We start from the raw sequence: 17,167 nt of genomic DNA, 5'->3' as shown, positions 1-17,167 counted from the left end.
AAAAAAGGACTTGTGAACTGATGAATAGTCAAATTGGCCTAGGTCATACAAACTTGCATTTAAACATTTTTATTTGAATGATTTACTTCTCCTCAAATATCTTGCATTCAAAATTAATGACCCTTAAGTTGTAATTGGCATAATCTATTGTTTCTTTAGACTTCTATCTCTGAAAACTCTTCTCACCTTCTGTGTGATCCCCCAGAGGGTCCCACTTCCACCTCTGATAAGGACCATATATGTAAGGTTCCCACAACAGTTTAAAAAAAAAACATTACCCAAAGATCTAGCTCTGTTCTGAGATTTCTTTACAAACAAGAAACCCCAACGATGTGTTACTAACACTGCCACAGTGGGAATCAAGAAATCTGGATTTTAGTTCTTGCTCTGCCGCAGGACTACAGCGTGACCTTGGGCAAACTAATTAAACATTCCTTATCTTTTTTTTTTTTTTAATGAGAAGCTCCCCTTCAACTTTATTACTCCCACGGAAAGGGTCCAGTGCAAAGCAGATGCGCTTCAGCCCACACAGAAGTGCACCATGTACCCACAACTCAGACTGATTTTAGAAACTTGGTTATTTCCCCTGAGGGGGTGCACCATTCCTGGAAGTACTGCAATACCAGGTCGATGTGTGGAGTGGATGGACCAAGCTCCTATTCTATCTCCCTGCTCCAAAAATCCATTTAATATATTGTCCTCGGATAGAGGATGTATCAGATATTAAACTGAAAAGAACAGATACCACACTTGATCGTAGCCAAAAGGCCTAGAAGCAATTAAATAGTCCTTATCTTTAAAGTAAATTACACCTATTTTTCAGCTTTATTGAGGTATATTTGACAAAAATTATGCAATATTTAAAGTGTACAATGTGATGATTTGATACACATTGAAATTACACCTAATTTTTATTATGTGGTTTTCTTTTTCAAATTGTTTTTATTATGTAGAAACCTACTTATAATACTGGAGAGTAAACAAGGCTAGTATGATGCTTTGACTTTATAGACAAGGACAATGAGTTACAGGTTAGGTAACCAGCTCCAAACCATACAAGTGTGGTAGATATAGAATTCAATCACAGGCCTGAGTATGTTAAAACATACTCTCGGGTTTCATCCAGCTCTGTAATTCTAGGATTCAATAAATGAGGGCTTATTAAATTAAAAAAAAAATAGATGGCAATATACTGCCAAAACCTGGATCTCTCCTGGAAATGGAATATGTATAAGGATAAGTCATGTGTACCAAGAGTAGAATATTTACACAGCATATTATTTTACCAAATGCAGGAATATTTTGTATTTATACTCACTGGTATATGAAAAGCAAGAAAAAATTCTAAAAAACAAAGAGAAATGGTCTCCCTCTCTTTTAGTTTCCCCTTTTAAAAGTGACTCCAGGGGTGCCTTGCTGGCTCAGTCAGTGGAGCATGCAACTCTTGATCTCTAGGTTATAAATCTGAGCCCCAGGTTCAGTGTAGAGATTACTTAAAAATAAAATCTTTTTTTTAAAAAGTGACTTGACATCAAATCTTAATATAACAAACAGTATTATAATATTACCCTATAACAAAACAAATGCCAAAGCTCCCATTGACATACACTAATATCAAGCAATTTTGAATACAACAAGCTCCTAGTACACAAGAGGAGAACTGACAATCTCTTGGAGTTATTTCCAACAAAACTTGACCAGTGGATAGATATATTCGCTAGCGTGCCACAAATCAAAAGCAATAAGGATGATAATTAAATTTCAGTCACTATTAGGAGAACCTAAGATTAATGGTAAAACAACTCCTATTAATTCATGTAGCTATGTGCCATGTAAGATAACCTGTGAATTTCAGAGTCATCTGTAGACAAGGCTAAACAGCAAATCAAATTATAATACCCAATCCCTACCAATATCACCTGAAAGTTTCAGAGAGAATATACTGAATAAGAATAAATTACTCCTATTCATTAGGCTTGAGGAGTCCAGATCCAGGCCCAGATCCCATGTGTGATCTTTCAGGCCTGACCACAGGAAATTACAAAGCTTTACCTGGCAGGCCTCATGGGAGAAAGCTGCACTTCTATACCACACTGTACACGATCAGTGCTGTTAAAAAGAAAATCACAGGCCCCAAATGGTATCACTTAGGTTAAGGCCCTAAGTAGTAAACCAAGCTTAATACCTAAACTATAGTTTCAACCCCCTCCCGAAATGTAACCTTTAACCAGTCAACATGGGAATTTCCTGGTCAGCACTAGGAAATTTACTGATATCCCTCTTCTGTTCCCTTTAGGAGGGAGGCCTTACCTAAAACAATGGATTCTTTGCTAATAATTTCCTTTATACCACTCCCTCTACCTTTAAAAGCCTTTCCTTTTCTGCAGCCCTTTGGACCTCCCCTCTATTTGCTAGATGGGATGTTAGCCGATTCATGAGTCAATTAATAATGCAAATTAGATCTTTCTAATTAACTTCGTTGAGTTTTTATTATTTAACAGTACCCTGCAAGTTACTGGAGGGAGTTGCAGTCAAGGACGTGGGCCCTCCTGCTCCAGCCATGCTTATATACATATCTGCATTCCCAGGTGCCTCCAGTGAAATGTCCTTATTGATGACCTCGAGTGACATACTTTTCCCTTCTCTGACTTAGCACTCTTCCACTCCTGCCTTCCCCCTCTCCTTGCCACCAGCAACCTGCATCTATCTTTTTAAAGATTTTATTTTTAAGTAATTTCTACACCCAACGTGGGGCTCGAACCCACAACCCTGACATCAAGACTTGCACGCTCCACTGAGCCAGCCAGGTGCCCCAACAACCTATATCTATTGAAAGGAAGGTACCTTTTGTTCAGGGCTCCTCAGCAATGAGATAATCACCCCTATTTGCACTTAATGTCATCTAATTCTTGTTCAGTGCCACTCTGTGGGGAAAAATGAAACACTTAGAAGCTGGCACCTTTTTTTCTCTCCTGATTGTTACTTTCAGTTTGGCATGTTGTCCCAGTTGACCAATGACAACCTCAACACTGGGCAAGCTGACAAATTGTTCTAGTGATCATGATGGTCAATTGAGGACAATGCCATTCTGAAAGAGAAAAATGACTTAGGGTCCCATGGGACACTCTTAAGGAGTACTACAGAATTGTTTGCAAGACAGTAAAGCCCTTGGTCTTGGGAAGAGCTAGTGGATTGTTTACAGAAGCTTTTTTGCTTTTGAGGAGGTCCTTCTCTTTAGCCCTTGATGGATGAGCTCACCAGTGGATGGGTCAAATTAGCAATTCAACAGCGGGACTCTAAACAAGCTGGGGAAACAGTTCCCTAGCTACTGCTTAAGATCCTCTGGCAATGGGACAAGAGATCGTCAGATGCCCCAGAAGCTGACTTGTGCCCAATTACTACTGTTAACTTGAAGTAGGTCCCTGGTGCCAATAAATGCCATGTGTCACAGTTGGAAAAAAAAAATACCTTCCTTAAGAATCACTTCACCCAGCAGCCTAAAGACCCCTTAGAGACTTCGTTAGTTCACCTCCATGATAAAGAACATAACCTTACTAAAGTCAGTGAGAGACAGTGGTGCCCTCTCTTTCAGACCCTCCTCCAGATTGCCCTGACTGCAGTCACCACCAAGATAGCAGAGCATAAGCATCAGAGACAGTGGTGCTACCTCCATGTTGTCGGGCTTCCAGAGAAGCCCACACTGCACTCACAATGCTATGCAATGATCACCACCATCTATTTCCAAAACTTTTTCAAAGTCACTTTTATTATTTTATATGTCTTCCAGCTTTATTTAGATGTAATTAACATGTAACTGCATAAGTTTAAGGTGTACAACATGATGACATGATACACATACATATTGTAAAATAGTTACCATAAAAGTGTTAGTAAACACCTACATCACCTCATAATTACTATTACTTTTTTGTAATAACATTAAAGATCTAATCTTTTAGCAACTTTCAAATATACAATATTATTAACTATAGTCACCATGTTCTACATTAGAGCTTAAGAACTTATTCCTATTATAACTGGAAGTTTGTACCTCTTGCCTATACCTATCCATTTCGCCCCCCTCCAGTTCCTAGGCACCACCATTCTACTCTCCATTTAGGAGTTCGGCCTTTTCAGATTTCACACATAAGTGAGATCATACAGTATCTGTCTTTCTCTGACTTATTTCACTTAGCATAATACCCTCAATGTTCATCCATGTTATAGCAAATGCAGGATTTTCTTCTTTCTCATGGCTGAATGTTCCATTGTATGTAGATGTATGTGTGTATGTGTGTGTGTGTGTATACACCACATTTTCTTTATCCATTGACAGACACTTAGGTTGTTTCCACGTCTTGGCTGTTGTGAATACTGCTGCAATGAACATGGAGCACAGATATCTCTTGGAGATTCTGATTTCATTTTCTTCAAGATGTATACCCAGAAGTGGGATTGCTGGATCATATGGTAGTTATATTTTTAATTTTTGAGTAATTTTTTAAAATTTTTTTTAAAGATTTTATTTATTTATTTGACAGAGAGAGAGAGGGAACACAAGCAGGGGGATTGGGAGAGGGAGAAGCAGGCTTCCGGCTGAGCAGGGAGCCCAATGCGGGGCTCGATCCCAGGACCCTGGGATCATGACCTGAGCCGAAGGCAGATGCTTAACGACTGAGCCACCCAGGCGCCCCTGAGTAATTCCAATATTATTTCCCATAAGGATTATGCCAACTGACATTCCCACAAATAGTGCACAGGGATTCCCTTTTCTCCACATCCTTGACAACACTTATTATCTTCTTTTTTAAAAAATTAATAATAGTCATCTTAACAGGTGTGAGGTGATAGCTCACTGTAGTTTTGAATTACATTTTCCTGATGATTAATGATGTTGAGCATCTTTTTGTGTACATGTTGGCTATTTGTACATCTTCTTTGGGAAAATGTCTATTCAGGTCCTCTGCTCATTTTTTAATTGGACTATTTGTTTTTTGATATGAGTTGTATGAGTTCCTTATATATTTTGGATATTAACCCATTATCAGATAAATGGTTATCTTTTCATTTTATTGACTGCTTCTTTTGCTGTGCAGAAGCTTTTTAGTTTGATGTAGTCCCAGTTATTGATTTTGTTTTCGTTCTTTGTGCTTTTGGTGTCATATCCAAAAAATCATTGCCATGACCAACATCAAAGAGATTTTCTTGTAAGCTTTCTTCTAGAAGTTTTATGGTTTCAGGTCTTACATTTAAGTTTTTATCCATTTTAAGCTAATATTTGTAAATAGTGTCAGGGTTCTAATTTCATTCTTTTGCATGTGATTATCCAGTTTCCCCAGAACCATTTATTGAAGAAACTATCTTTTCTCCATTGAGTATTCTTGGCTCCCTTGTGAAATATTAGCTATCTATGTGTGGGTTTATTTATGGGCACTGAATTCTGTTCCATTTGTCCATGAGTCTACTTTTATGCCAGTACCATACCGTTTTGATTACTAGAGCTTTATACTATAGCTTGGAATCAGGAAGTGTGATGCCTCTAGCTTTGTTCTTTTTCAAGCTGGCTTTGTCTATTTGGGTGTTCGTGGTCCCATACAAATTTTAGAATTGTTCTTTTCTATTTCAGTGAAAAATGCCACTGGAAACTTGGTAGGGATTGCACTGAATCTATAGATGGCTAATATTAAAGCTTCCAATCCATGAACATGGGGTATATTTGCATTTATCTCTATCTCCTTCAATTACTCTCATCAAAGTCTTACAGTTTTCAGTGTACAGATCTTTCAACCCCTTGGTTAAATTTAAATTCCTAAGTATTTTATTGTTTTTGATTCTAATGTAAATGTGATTTTTTTTCATCTATTTTCAGATATTTCATTGTTACTATATGGAAACACAACTGATATCTGTATGTCAATTTTGTATCCTACAACTTTACTAAATTTGTTTATTCTAACAGGTTTTTTTGGTGGAGTCTTTGGGATTTTCTATATGTAAGAAAATATCATCTGCAAAAAGACAATTTTCTTCCTTTCTTATTTATTTACCTTTTATTTTGTTTTCTTGACTAAGTGCTTTGGTTAGTACTTCCCATACGATATTGAATAGGAGTGGTGAGTGAGCACCCTTTCTTGATCTTTATCTTACAGGAAAAGCCTTCAACCTTTCATCCTTGAGTATGATGATAGCTATGGGTTTGTCATATAAAACATTTATCATCTTGAAGTATTTTCCTTCTTTACCCAATTTGTTGAGAGTTTTTACATAAAGGTTGTTTAATTTTGTCAAATGCTTTTTCAACATCTATTGAAATGATCATGTTGCTTTTATCTTTCTTTGTATTAATGTGATGCATCACATTTATTGATGTCCATATGTTGAACCATCCTTGAATCCCAGGGATAAATCCCACTTGATCTTGGTGTATGATCCTTTTAATGTGTTGCGTAATTCACTTTGTTAGTATTTTGTTGAGAGTTTCTGCATCTATATTCTTCAAGGATATTGGCCTCTGGTTTTTTTTTTTTGTAGTATCTTCATCTGGCTTTGGTATCAAAGTAATACTGGTCTTATAAAATGAGTTTGGGTGTTTTCCTCTCCTCAATTTTTTCAAAGAGTTTGAGAAGGATCAGCGTTAATTTTTGTTTAAATGTTTGTTAGAACTCTTCAGTAAAACCATTTGGTTCTGGGCTTTTGTCTGTCGGTAAGTTTTTGATTACTGCTTCAATGTCCTTAGTTGAAGGTCTGTTCACATTTTCCACATCTTCATGATTCAGTCTTGGTAGGTTGTATATTTCTAGGAATTTATCCATTTATTCTAGGTTACCCAATTTGTTGCCCTATAATTGTTCTACTAGTCTCTTATGATCCTTTGTGTTTTTGTGGTATCAAATGTAATGCCTTCTTTTTCATTTCTGATTTTATTTATTTGAATATTTTCTTTTTTTCTTAGTTGATCTAAAAGTTTGTCAATTTTGTTTACTATTTCAAAAAACCAACCTTCTGAGTTTTGATGATCTTTCCTAATGTTTCTATGGTTTTACTTCATTAATTTCTGCTTTGACCTTTGTTAGTTCCTTCATTCTGCTAATTAGGACTTAATTTGTTCTTTTTTTTCTAGTCCTTGGAGTTGTAAAGTTAGATTATTTGAGATCTTCCTATATTCCTAATATATGCATTTATCACTATAAAATTCCCTCTGAGAACTGATTTTGCAGCATCCCAGACATTTTGTTCTGTTGTTTCCATTTTCATTTGTTTTAAGTTCCTTTTTTTGAATTTTTAAAATTTTTTTTTGAATTTTGTTTAAATTTTAAGTAGGCTCCATACCCAATGTGGGGCTTGAACTCATGACCCTGAGATCAAGAGTTGCATGCTCTAGTGACTGAACCAGCCAGGCACCCCTGATTTAAAAAACTTATAAATTTCCCTAACTCATTGATTGTTCAGGAGTGTGTTATTTAGTTCCTAAATGCTTTTCAATTTCCCAAATTTCCTCTTCTTATTGATTTCTAGTTTTGTATCACTGTGTTCAGCAAAGATACTTTATAATTTTAATGTTCTTAAATATGCTAAGGCTTGTTTTGTGACCTAACATATGATCTAGTCTGGAGAATGTTCTTTGTCCACTTGAGAAGAATGTGTATACTGTTGCTGTGGGATGAAATGTTTTATATATGTCTATTCGTCCCATTTGGTCTAAAATATAGTTCAAGTCAGGGCCCCTGAGTGGCTCACTCGGTTAGTGTCTGACTCCTGATTTCAGGTTGGGTCATGATCTCACGGTCCTGGGATCAGAGTCTGCTTATCCCTCTCTCTCTGCTTGTCCATCTCACTCTCCCTCTGTGCTCTTTCTCTCTCTCTCAAATAAATAAATAAATAAATAAAATCTTAAAAGCAAAACAACTCGGGGCACCTGGGTGGCTCAGTCGTTAAGCATCTGCCTTCGGCTCAGGTCATGATCCCAGGGTCCTGGGATCGAGCCCCGCATCGGGCTCCCTGCTCGGTGGGAAGCCTGCTTCTCCCTCTCCCACTCCCCCTGCTTGTGTTCCCTCTCTCGCTGTGTCTCTCTCTGTCATATAAATAAATAAAATCTTTAAAAAAAAAAAAAAAAAGCAAAACAACTCTTTAAAAATAAATAAATAACTATAGTTCAAGTCCAATGTTTCCTTACTGATTTTCTGTCTAAATGATCTATTGTTGAAAGTGGGATATCAAAGTCACTTACTATTATTGTATTGTCTATTTCTCCCTTCAGATCTGTTAGTATTTACTTAATATATTTAAGTATTCCAACATTAGGTGCATATATATATTTACAATTGTTATATTCTTCTGATGAATTGACCCCTTTATCATTATATAATAACCTTGGCCTCTTATTACAGCTTTTAAGTTAAAGTTTATTTTGTCTGATTATAAGTTAAGCTACCACTGCTCTCTTTTTGTTTCCATTTGCATGGAATAACTTTTTCTATCCCTTCACTTTGAACTTATGTGTGTCTCTAAAGTTTAAGGGAGTCTCTTGGAGGCAGCATATAGTTGGGTCTTGTTTTTTAATCAATTCAACCACTCAATGCCTTTAGATTAGAGAATTAAATCCATTTACATTTAAGGTAATTATTGATAGATAAGGACTTACTAATGCCATCTTATTGTTTTCTGGCTATTTTGTAGTTCTGTTGTTCCTTTCTTCCTCTCTTACTGTCTTCCTTTGTGAATTGATGATTTTCCATAGTGATCTGCTTTCATTCTCTTCTCTTTATCTTTTGTGTATCTACTCTAGGCTTTTGATTGATAGTTACCATGAGGCTTACATAAAACATTCTGGAGGACAGCTTGGCACCAAGCTTCCATCTAGGGTAATGTTCTAAGCCTGGGAGAATGACTGGGCCATCTTGAAAAAGGGCAGGAAGTTGAATGATTACTGTTCCCCCAGCAGATCTCATGAGAAAATTATGAAGTGGCATTCTTCTGGGATTCTTCAAAATCTCTAGGCCATAAATAAAATAGTAAAACCTAGGTTCCCTTTAGTCCCAAATCCTAGTACTATCCTCACTTCTATATTCCCTGACACTACTTACTTCACTGTTGACTTTGGTTCTGTCTTCTTCAGTATACCCCTCCACCTTGATTCCCAATACCTACTTGCCTTCACCGGGGAAAATCAACAATACACTTGGATTATTATGCCTCGGGGATTTACACATAACACATTAAGACTTTCCTCAATTACCCTTTATCTGAAGTAAAGAGAAAATGCCAGGGTTTTCCAGGATTGGTGGCTATCGTAAGAGGTGCTTTACACCTCTGCTATAGCATCCCCATTATATAGTACGACTAAGGAAACAGTCCCTGAACCCCTACCACAGGACTTATCTTCTACAATACCATCATCTGATCCTTAAAAATCTCCTTTTCCTCTGCCCTGACCTTGGGGCTCCCAAATTATTCTTGCCATTCTTGCTATTCAAGAGTGGCTGGTTAGTACCAAGGTGGACAGTAAGAAGACTATCCTACAAAAATTTGGGATTGTGTGTTTTGGTAGATCTGATGGTTACCTGAGGGACTAGTTTCTATGCCTGCCTTTCTATTGGCACTTGGACTAAGTGGCTACTCATGGACATTTAAAATGTGAATGTTCCAGGAATGTTACTCAGCCATAAAAAAAAGAATGAAATCTTGCCACTGGCAACAGCATGGATGGGCCTAGAAGGTATAATGCTAAGTGAAATAAGTCAGAGAAAGACAAACACCATATGATTTCACTCATATGTGGAATTAAAGAAACAAAACAAATGAACAAAAAAAAGAGACCAAAGAAACAGACTCTTACCACAAAGAACAAACTAGTGGTTGCCAGAAGGAAAGTGGATGGGGGGATGGGTGAAACAGGTGAATGGCTTATGAGAACACTTATCTTAAAGAGCACTGAGTAATATATAAAATTGTTGACTGATTGTACTGTACACATGAAACTAATATAACACTGTATGTTAATTGTACTTCAATTTAAAAAAGAATATGAATGTTCTAAAAGCCACCGAAGCATGCATACACTTTAAAATATTTAAAATGGTAAATCTTATGTTTATTTTACTACAAAAATTGTATGGTTTTCAGTGCTTTCTTAAAGCCATGTCATGATGTGTTTTGATTTTTATTCAACAAGCTCTCTTAATTTTTAGTACATAGTAAGTTTTTTAAATTTTTTTAAAGATTTTATTTTTAAGTAATCTTTACACCCAATGTGGGGCTCGAATTTACAACCCCAAGATCAAGAGTCGCATGCTCTACTGACTGAGCCAGCCAGGATCCCCTTCAATAAATTTTTTAAAAGGCTGGGACTGGGGGGAAAGATGGCGGAGGAGTAGCGGACCCTATTTCAACTGGTCCCCGGAATTGAGCTGGATATCTACCAGACCACTCTGAGCACCCATGAAACCAGCCTGAGATGTAAGATCTGGATCTCTACAAACAGAATATCGCAGGCGGTTGGTTTTGAGCTACGAAGTGGGGAGCTGTGATTCCGCGGGCAGATATTGGAGGATAAATGGCAGCGGGAGGGTGCCTGGCCGTGGGGATCCTACACCGCCGGTGAGTGACAGCCTCGCGTGCTGGGGACCGGGCACAGACTCACAGACCGGTAGTGGCGGGGAAAGGACTTTAGGGCAGCCTCCAGGGCGGAAACCCGGAGCGGCGGGGTCATGTGCGTGCAAACTGGGAGTGGCTGGCGGTTTTAGAAGCACAAAGGGCAGAGACATGCCCGGACCTGGAGGCAGGACTGGGAGCGCTGCGGAGGGACACACAACCCAGGATGCTGCAGTTTATAGCAGCACGGACAGAAGCGAAGATGGTGTGGCCTGGAGAGCTCACTGAAGAACAGACTGCGATCTCTCCGCTCTGAGGCAGAGGGTTGGAAATGGTCTCTTCTGCTCTGACTCTTGGAGGAGAAGTGGAAAGCCACCAGGGAAAGCCTCCAGAGAACAAAAGCCCCAAAGACCAATTCCCGCTGAGCCCATCCCCCGCCATAGGGGGGCAGGGCAACTCCGCCCAAACAGGGTTGCCTGAGTAATAGCGCGGCAGGCCCCTCCCGCAGAAGACAGGCTGGGAAAACAAGAGGCCAGCAACCCTAAGGTCCCAAGAAAACAGGTGCATCTTGCTTGGGTTCTGGTCAATAATTTGGACTCTATACATTCCCTCAACCCCCCATCAACAGAATGACTAGGAGGAGGAACCCCCAAAACAGGAAAGACTCAGAGATTATGACTTATGCAGCAGATTTACAAATGGATGCAGATATAACCAAGATGTCGGAGATGGAATTCAGGCTTGCAATTGTGAAGACAATGGCTAGAATGGAGAAATCAATTAATGGCAACATAGAGTCTCTAAGGGCAGAAATGAAAGGTGAATTGGCAGAACTTAAAAATGCTATCAATGAGATCCAATCCAATCTAGATAATCTAACAGCTAGGGTAACTGAGGCAGAAGAGCGAATAAGCGACCCGGAAGACAATTTAATAGATAAAAAGGGAAAAGAGGAGGCCAGGGAAAAACAACTCAGAATCCATGAAAACAGGGGCGCCTGGGTGGCTCAGTTGGTTAAGCGACTGCCTTCGGCTCAGGTCGTGATCTTGGAGTCCCTGGATCGAGTCCCGCATCGGGCTCCCTGCTCGGGAGGGTGTCTGTTTCTCCCTCTGACCCTCCTCCTGCTTGTGTTCCCTCTCTCGCTGTATCTCTCTCTGTCAAATAAATAAATAAAATCTTTAAAAAAAAAAAAAAGAATCCATGAAAATAGAATCAGAGAAGTAAGTGACACCATGAAGCATTCCAATGTCAGAATAATTGGAATCCCGGAGGGAGTGGAGGAAGAGAGAGGACTAGAAGATGTATTTGAGCAAATTGTAGCTGAGAACTTCCCTAATCTGGGGAATGAAACAAACATTCGTGTCCTAGAAGCAGAGAGGACCCCTCCCAAAATCTGGGAAAACAGGCCAACACCGTGGCATGTAATAGTAAAACTTCCAAATCTTAGAACCAAGGAAACCATCTTAAGGGCAGTTAGGGGGAAGAGATTCCTTACGTATAGAGGGAGGAACATCAGAATAACGTCAGACCTATGCACAGAGACCTGGCAAGCCAGAAAGGCCTGGCAAGACATATTCAGGGTACTAAATGAGAAGAACATGCAGCCAAGAATACTTTATCCGGCAAGGCTTTCATTTAGAATGGATGGAGAGATGCAGAGCTTCCACGACCGGCAGAAACTGAAAGACTATGTGACCACTAAGCCGGCCCTGCAAGAAATATGAAGGGGGGTTCTATAAAAGGAGAAAGACCCGAAGAGTGATCTACAACAGAAATTTATAGGGACAATCTATAAAAACAATGTCTTCACAGGCAACATGATGACAATTAATTCATATCTTTCAATAATCACTCTCAACGTGAATGGCCTAAATGCTCCCATAAAATGGCACAGGGTTGCAGATTGGATAAAAAGACAGGACCCATCCATATGCTGTCTACAAGAGACTCATTTTGAACCTAAAGATACATCCAGACTGAAAGTGAAGGGATGGAGATCCATCTTCCATGCCAGCGGACCTCAAAAGAAAGCTGGGGTAGCAATTCTTATATTAGACAAATTAGATTTTAAACTAAAGTCTGTAATTAGAGACACAGAAGGACACTATATCATTCTTAAAGGGTCTATCCAACAAGAAGATCTAACAATTGTAAATATCTATGCCCCCAACATGGGAGCAGCCATCTACATAAGCCAGCTGTTAACCAAAATAAAGAGTCATATTGATAACAATACATTAATTGTAGGAGACCTCAATACTCCACTCTCAGCAATGGACAGATCATCTAAGCAGAAAATCAACAAGGAAACAAGAGCTTTGAATGATACACTGGACCAGATGGACCTCATAGATATTTACAGAACATTCCATCCTAAAACAACAGAATACTCATTCTTCTCGAGCGCACATGGAACTTTCTCCAGAATAGACCACATACTGGGTCACAAATCAGGTCTCAACCAATACCAAAAGATTGAGATTATTCCCTGCATATTCTCAGACCACAATGCTCTAAAACTGGAACTCAATCACAAGAAAAAATTTGGTAGAAATTCAAACTCTTGGAAGCTAAAGACCACTCCACTCAAGAATGTTTGGGTCAACCAGGAAATCAAAGAACTTAAACAATTCATGGAAATCAATGAGAACGAAAACACATTGGTCCAAAACCTATGGGATACTGCAAAGGCGGTCCTAAGGGGGAAATACTTAGCCATCCAAGCCTCACTCAAAAAAATAGAAATATCCCGAATTCACCAACTAACTCTACACCTTAAAGAACTAGAGAAAAAGCAACAAATGATGCCTAAGCCACGCATTAGAAGAGAAATAATTAAAATTAGAGCAAAATCAATGAATTAGAAACAAGAAACACAGTAGATCAGATCAACGAAACTAGAAGTTGGTTCTTTGAAAGAATTAATAAGATCGATAAACCACGGGCCAGACTTATCCAAAAGAAAAGAGAAAGGACCCAAATTAATAAAATTATGAATGAAAGGGGAGAGATCACGACTAACACCAAGGAAATAGAAACAATTATTAGAAATTATTATCAACAACCATATGCCAATAAACTGAGCAATCTGGATGAAATGGAGGCCTTCCTGGAAACCTATAAGCTGCCAAGACTGAAACAGGAAGAAACTGACAACCTGAATAGGCCAATAACCAGTAACAAGATTGAAGCAGTAATCCAAAACCTTCCAAAAGTCAAGAGTCCAGGGCCTGATGGATTCCCTGGGGAATTCTACCAAACATTCAAAGGAGAAATAATACCTATTCTCCTGAAGCTGTTTCAAAAAATAGAAACAGAAGGAAAACTTCCAAACTCATTCTGTGAGGCCAGCATTACCTTAATCCCCAAACCAGGCAAAGACCCCATCAAAAAGGAGAATTTCAGACCGATATCCCTGATGAATATGGATTCCAAAATCCTCAACAAAATCCTAGCTAATAGGATCCAACAATACATTAAAAGGATCATCTACCACGACCAAGTGGGATTTATCCCTGGGATGCAAGGGTGGTTCAACATTCGCAAATCAATCAATGTGATAGAACACAAGAGGAAGGAGAAGAACCATATGGTCCTCTCAATTGATGCAGAAAAAGCATTTGACAAAATACAACATCCTTTCCTGATTAAAACTCTTCAGAGTAGAGGGATAGAGGGAACATTCCTCAAGTTCATAAAATCCATCTATGAAAAACCCACAGCGAATATCATCCTCAATGGGGAAAAGCTAAGAGCCTTTCCCTTAAGATCAGGAACACATCAAGGATGCCCACTCTCGCCACTGTTGTTCAACATAGTAATAGAAGTCCTAGCAACAGCAATCAGACAACAAAAAGAAATAAAAGGTATTCAAACTGGCAAAGAAGAAGTCAAACTCTCTCTTTTCTCAGACGACATGATACTTTATGTGGAAATCCCAAAAGACTCCAACCCCAAATTACTAGAACTCATACAGCAATTCAGTAATGTGGCAGGATACAAAATCAATGCATAGAAATCAGTTGCTTTCTTATACACTAACAACGCAACTGTAGAAAGAGAAATTAGAGAAACGATTCCATTTACAATAGCACCAAAAACCATAAGATACCTTGGAATAAACCTAACTAAAGAGGTAAAGGATCTATACTCTAGGAACTACAAAACACTCATGAAAGAAATTGAAGAAGACACAAAAAGATGGAGAAATATTCCATGCTCATGGATCGGAAGAATAAACAGTATTAAAATGTCTATGCTACCCAGAGCAATCTATACCTTCAATGCCATCCCGATCAAAATTCCAATGACATTTTTCAAAGTGCTGGAACAAACAATCCTAAAATTTGTATGGAATCAGAAAGGACCCCGAATCGCCCAGGAAATGTTGAAAAAGAAAAACAAAGCTGGGGACATCACGTTGCCCGATTTCAAGCTATATTACAAAGCTGTGATCACCAAGACAGCATGGTACTGGCACAAAAACAGACATATAGACCAATGGAACAGAATAGAGAGCCCAGATATGGACCCTCAACTCTATGGTCAAATAATCTTTGACAAAGCAGGAAAAAACATGCAATGGAAAAAACACAGTCTCTTCAATAAATGGTGCTTTGAAAATTGGACAGCCACATGCAGAAGAATGAAACTCAACCATTCACAAAGATAAACTCAAAGTGGATGAAAGACCTCAATGTGAGACAGGAATCCATCAAAATCCTAGAAGAGAACCTAGGCAGTAACCTGACATTGGCCACAGCAACTTCTTTCAAGATACATCTCCAAAAGCTAGTGAAACAAAAGCAAAATTGAACTTTTGGGACTTCATCAAGATAAAAAGCTTCTGCACAGCAAAGGAAACAGTCAACAAAACAAAGAGGCAACCCACAGAATGGGAGAAGATATTTGCAAATGACACTACAGATAAAGGGCTGGTATCCAAGATCTATAAAGAACTTCTCAAACTCAACACCCAAAAAAGAAATAATCAAGTCAAAAAGTGGGCAGAAGATATGAAAAGACACTTCTCTGAAGAAGACATATGAATGGCTAACAGACACATGAAAAAGTGTTCATCATCATTAGCCATCAGGGAAATCCAAATCAAAACCACACTGAGATACCACCTTTCACCAGTTAGAATGGCCAAAATGGACAGGGAAAGAAACAACAAATGCTGGAGAGGTTGTGGAGAAAGGGGAACCCTCTTACACTGTTGGTGGGAATGCAAGTTGGTACAGCCACTTTGGAAAACAGTGTGGAGGTTCCTCAAAAATTTAAAAATAGAGCTACCCGATGACCCAGCAATTGCACTACTGGGTATTTACCCCAAAGACACAGACGTAGTGAAAAGAAGGGCCATATGCACCCCAATGTTCATAGCAGCAATGTCCACAATAGCCAAACTGTGGAAAGAGCCGAGATGCCCTTCAACAGATGAACGGATAAAGATGTGGTCCATATATACAATGGAATATTACTCAGCCATCAGAAAGGATGAATACCCAACTTTTGCATCAACATGGATGGGACTGGAGGAGATTATGCTAAGTGAAATAAGTCAAGCAGAGAGAGTCAATTATCATATGGTTTCACTTATTTGTGGAACATATGGAATAACATGGAGGACATTAGGAGAAGGAAGGGAAAAATGGGAGGGGGAATTGGAGGGAGAGATGAACCATGAGAGACTATGGACTCTGAGAAACAAACAGGGTTTTAGAGGGGGGGAAGGGGGGATTGGTTAGCCCGGTGATGGGTATTAAGGAGGGCACGTACTGCATGGAGCACTGGGTGTTATACGAAAACAATGGATCATGGATCTCCACATCAATAACCAATGATGTATTGTATGGTGACTAACATAACACAATAAATTTTTTTTAAAAAGGTTATATAGTAAAACAATATGGGAAGATTACACATTTCATCTGAAAATTTTGCTTTTCTTCAATTTCCCAACATAACTTTTCCTATCTGAACCATCCAAATTAAATCAAATTCAGCAAGTAATTTCCAAATGCCAACTTCATCTACTATTGTATAGCTCTGATCCATGGTACCACATAAAACAGGTAGCATACATAACACATGTACACATTTCATAAGTAATGGAATAGTGAGAAATCAGGATCACTCAAGCTCTATTTGCACAAATAACCATGATAGGATCATCTACTTGGCAGTCCTTCAAATAAACCAAATAATATATGCAGACAAATTGTTAATGTTAAAACATTACACATAACATTTAACACTGGAACCATGAGAAAATTCTGGCAGGACTAGGACCTTTGAAAAATATATGTGGGAATCAGATACCCAGGAAGCAATCAGAATCAGTGGGACTATAGTACTTTTTAGTAGCACAGGAAATTTGATTTTAAATTGACATTGAACTTTCACGTTGGCTTCTGTTGAGAATATATCAATAACTCATCAAGGTATACTGTCTTTCCACAGAAACATATACTACAATGATTCAGAAGAAAAGGAACTAATTAATTTCCACTACTACATATAAACCTTCATTCAGATGAGTCTTAAATGAAGTCCAGAGGTTGTAAGAAAAGTA

The 17,167-nt window shown here is 38.6% G+C and overlaps 1 non-coding gene across 1 annotated transcript; it reads right to left on the bottom strand.

Annotated features, from left to right (window-relative positions):
- Positions 1-589: 589 nt before the first annotated feature.
- LOC116647226 lies at positions 590-780 on the bottom strand. The gene has a single exon (XR_004302305.1). It is a non-coding gene; the product is annotated as a U2 spliceosomal RNA (small nuclear RNA).
- Positions 781-17,167: the final 16,387 nt, after the last annotated feature.

Source organism: Phoca vitulina, unplaced genomic scaffold (assembly GCF_004348235.1).
Source record: "Phoca vitulina isolate PV1807 unplaced genomic scaffold, GSC_HSeal_1.0 scaffold39, whole genome shotgun sequence".
NCBI classification, from domain to species: domain Eukaryota; kingdom Metazoa; phylum Chordata; class Mammalia; order Carnivora; family Phocidae; genus Phoca; species Phoca vitulina.
This window is presented reverse-complemented; position numbering and strand designations above follow the sequence as displayed.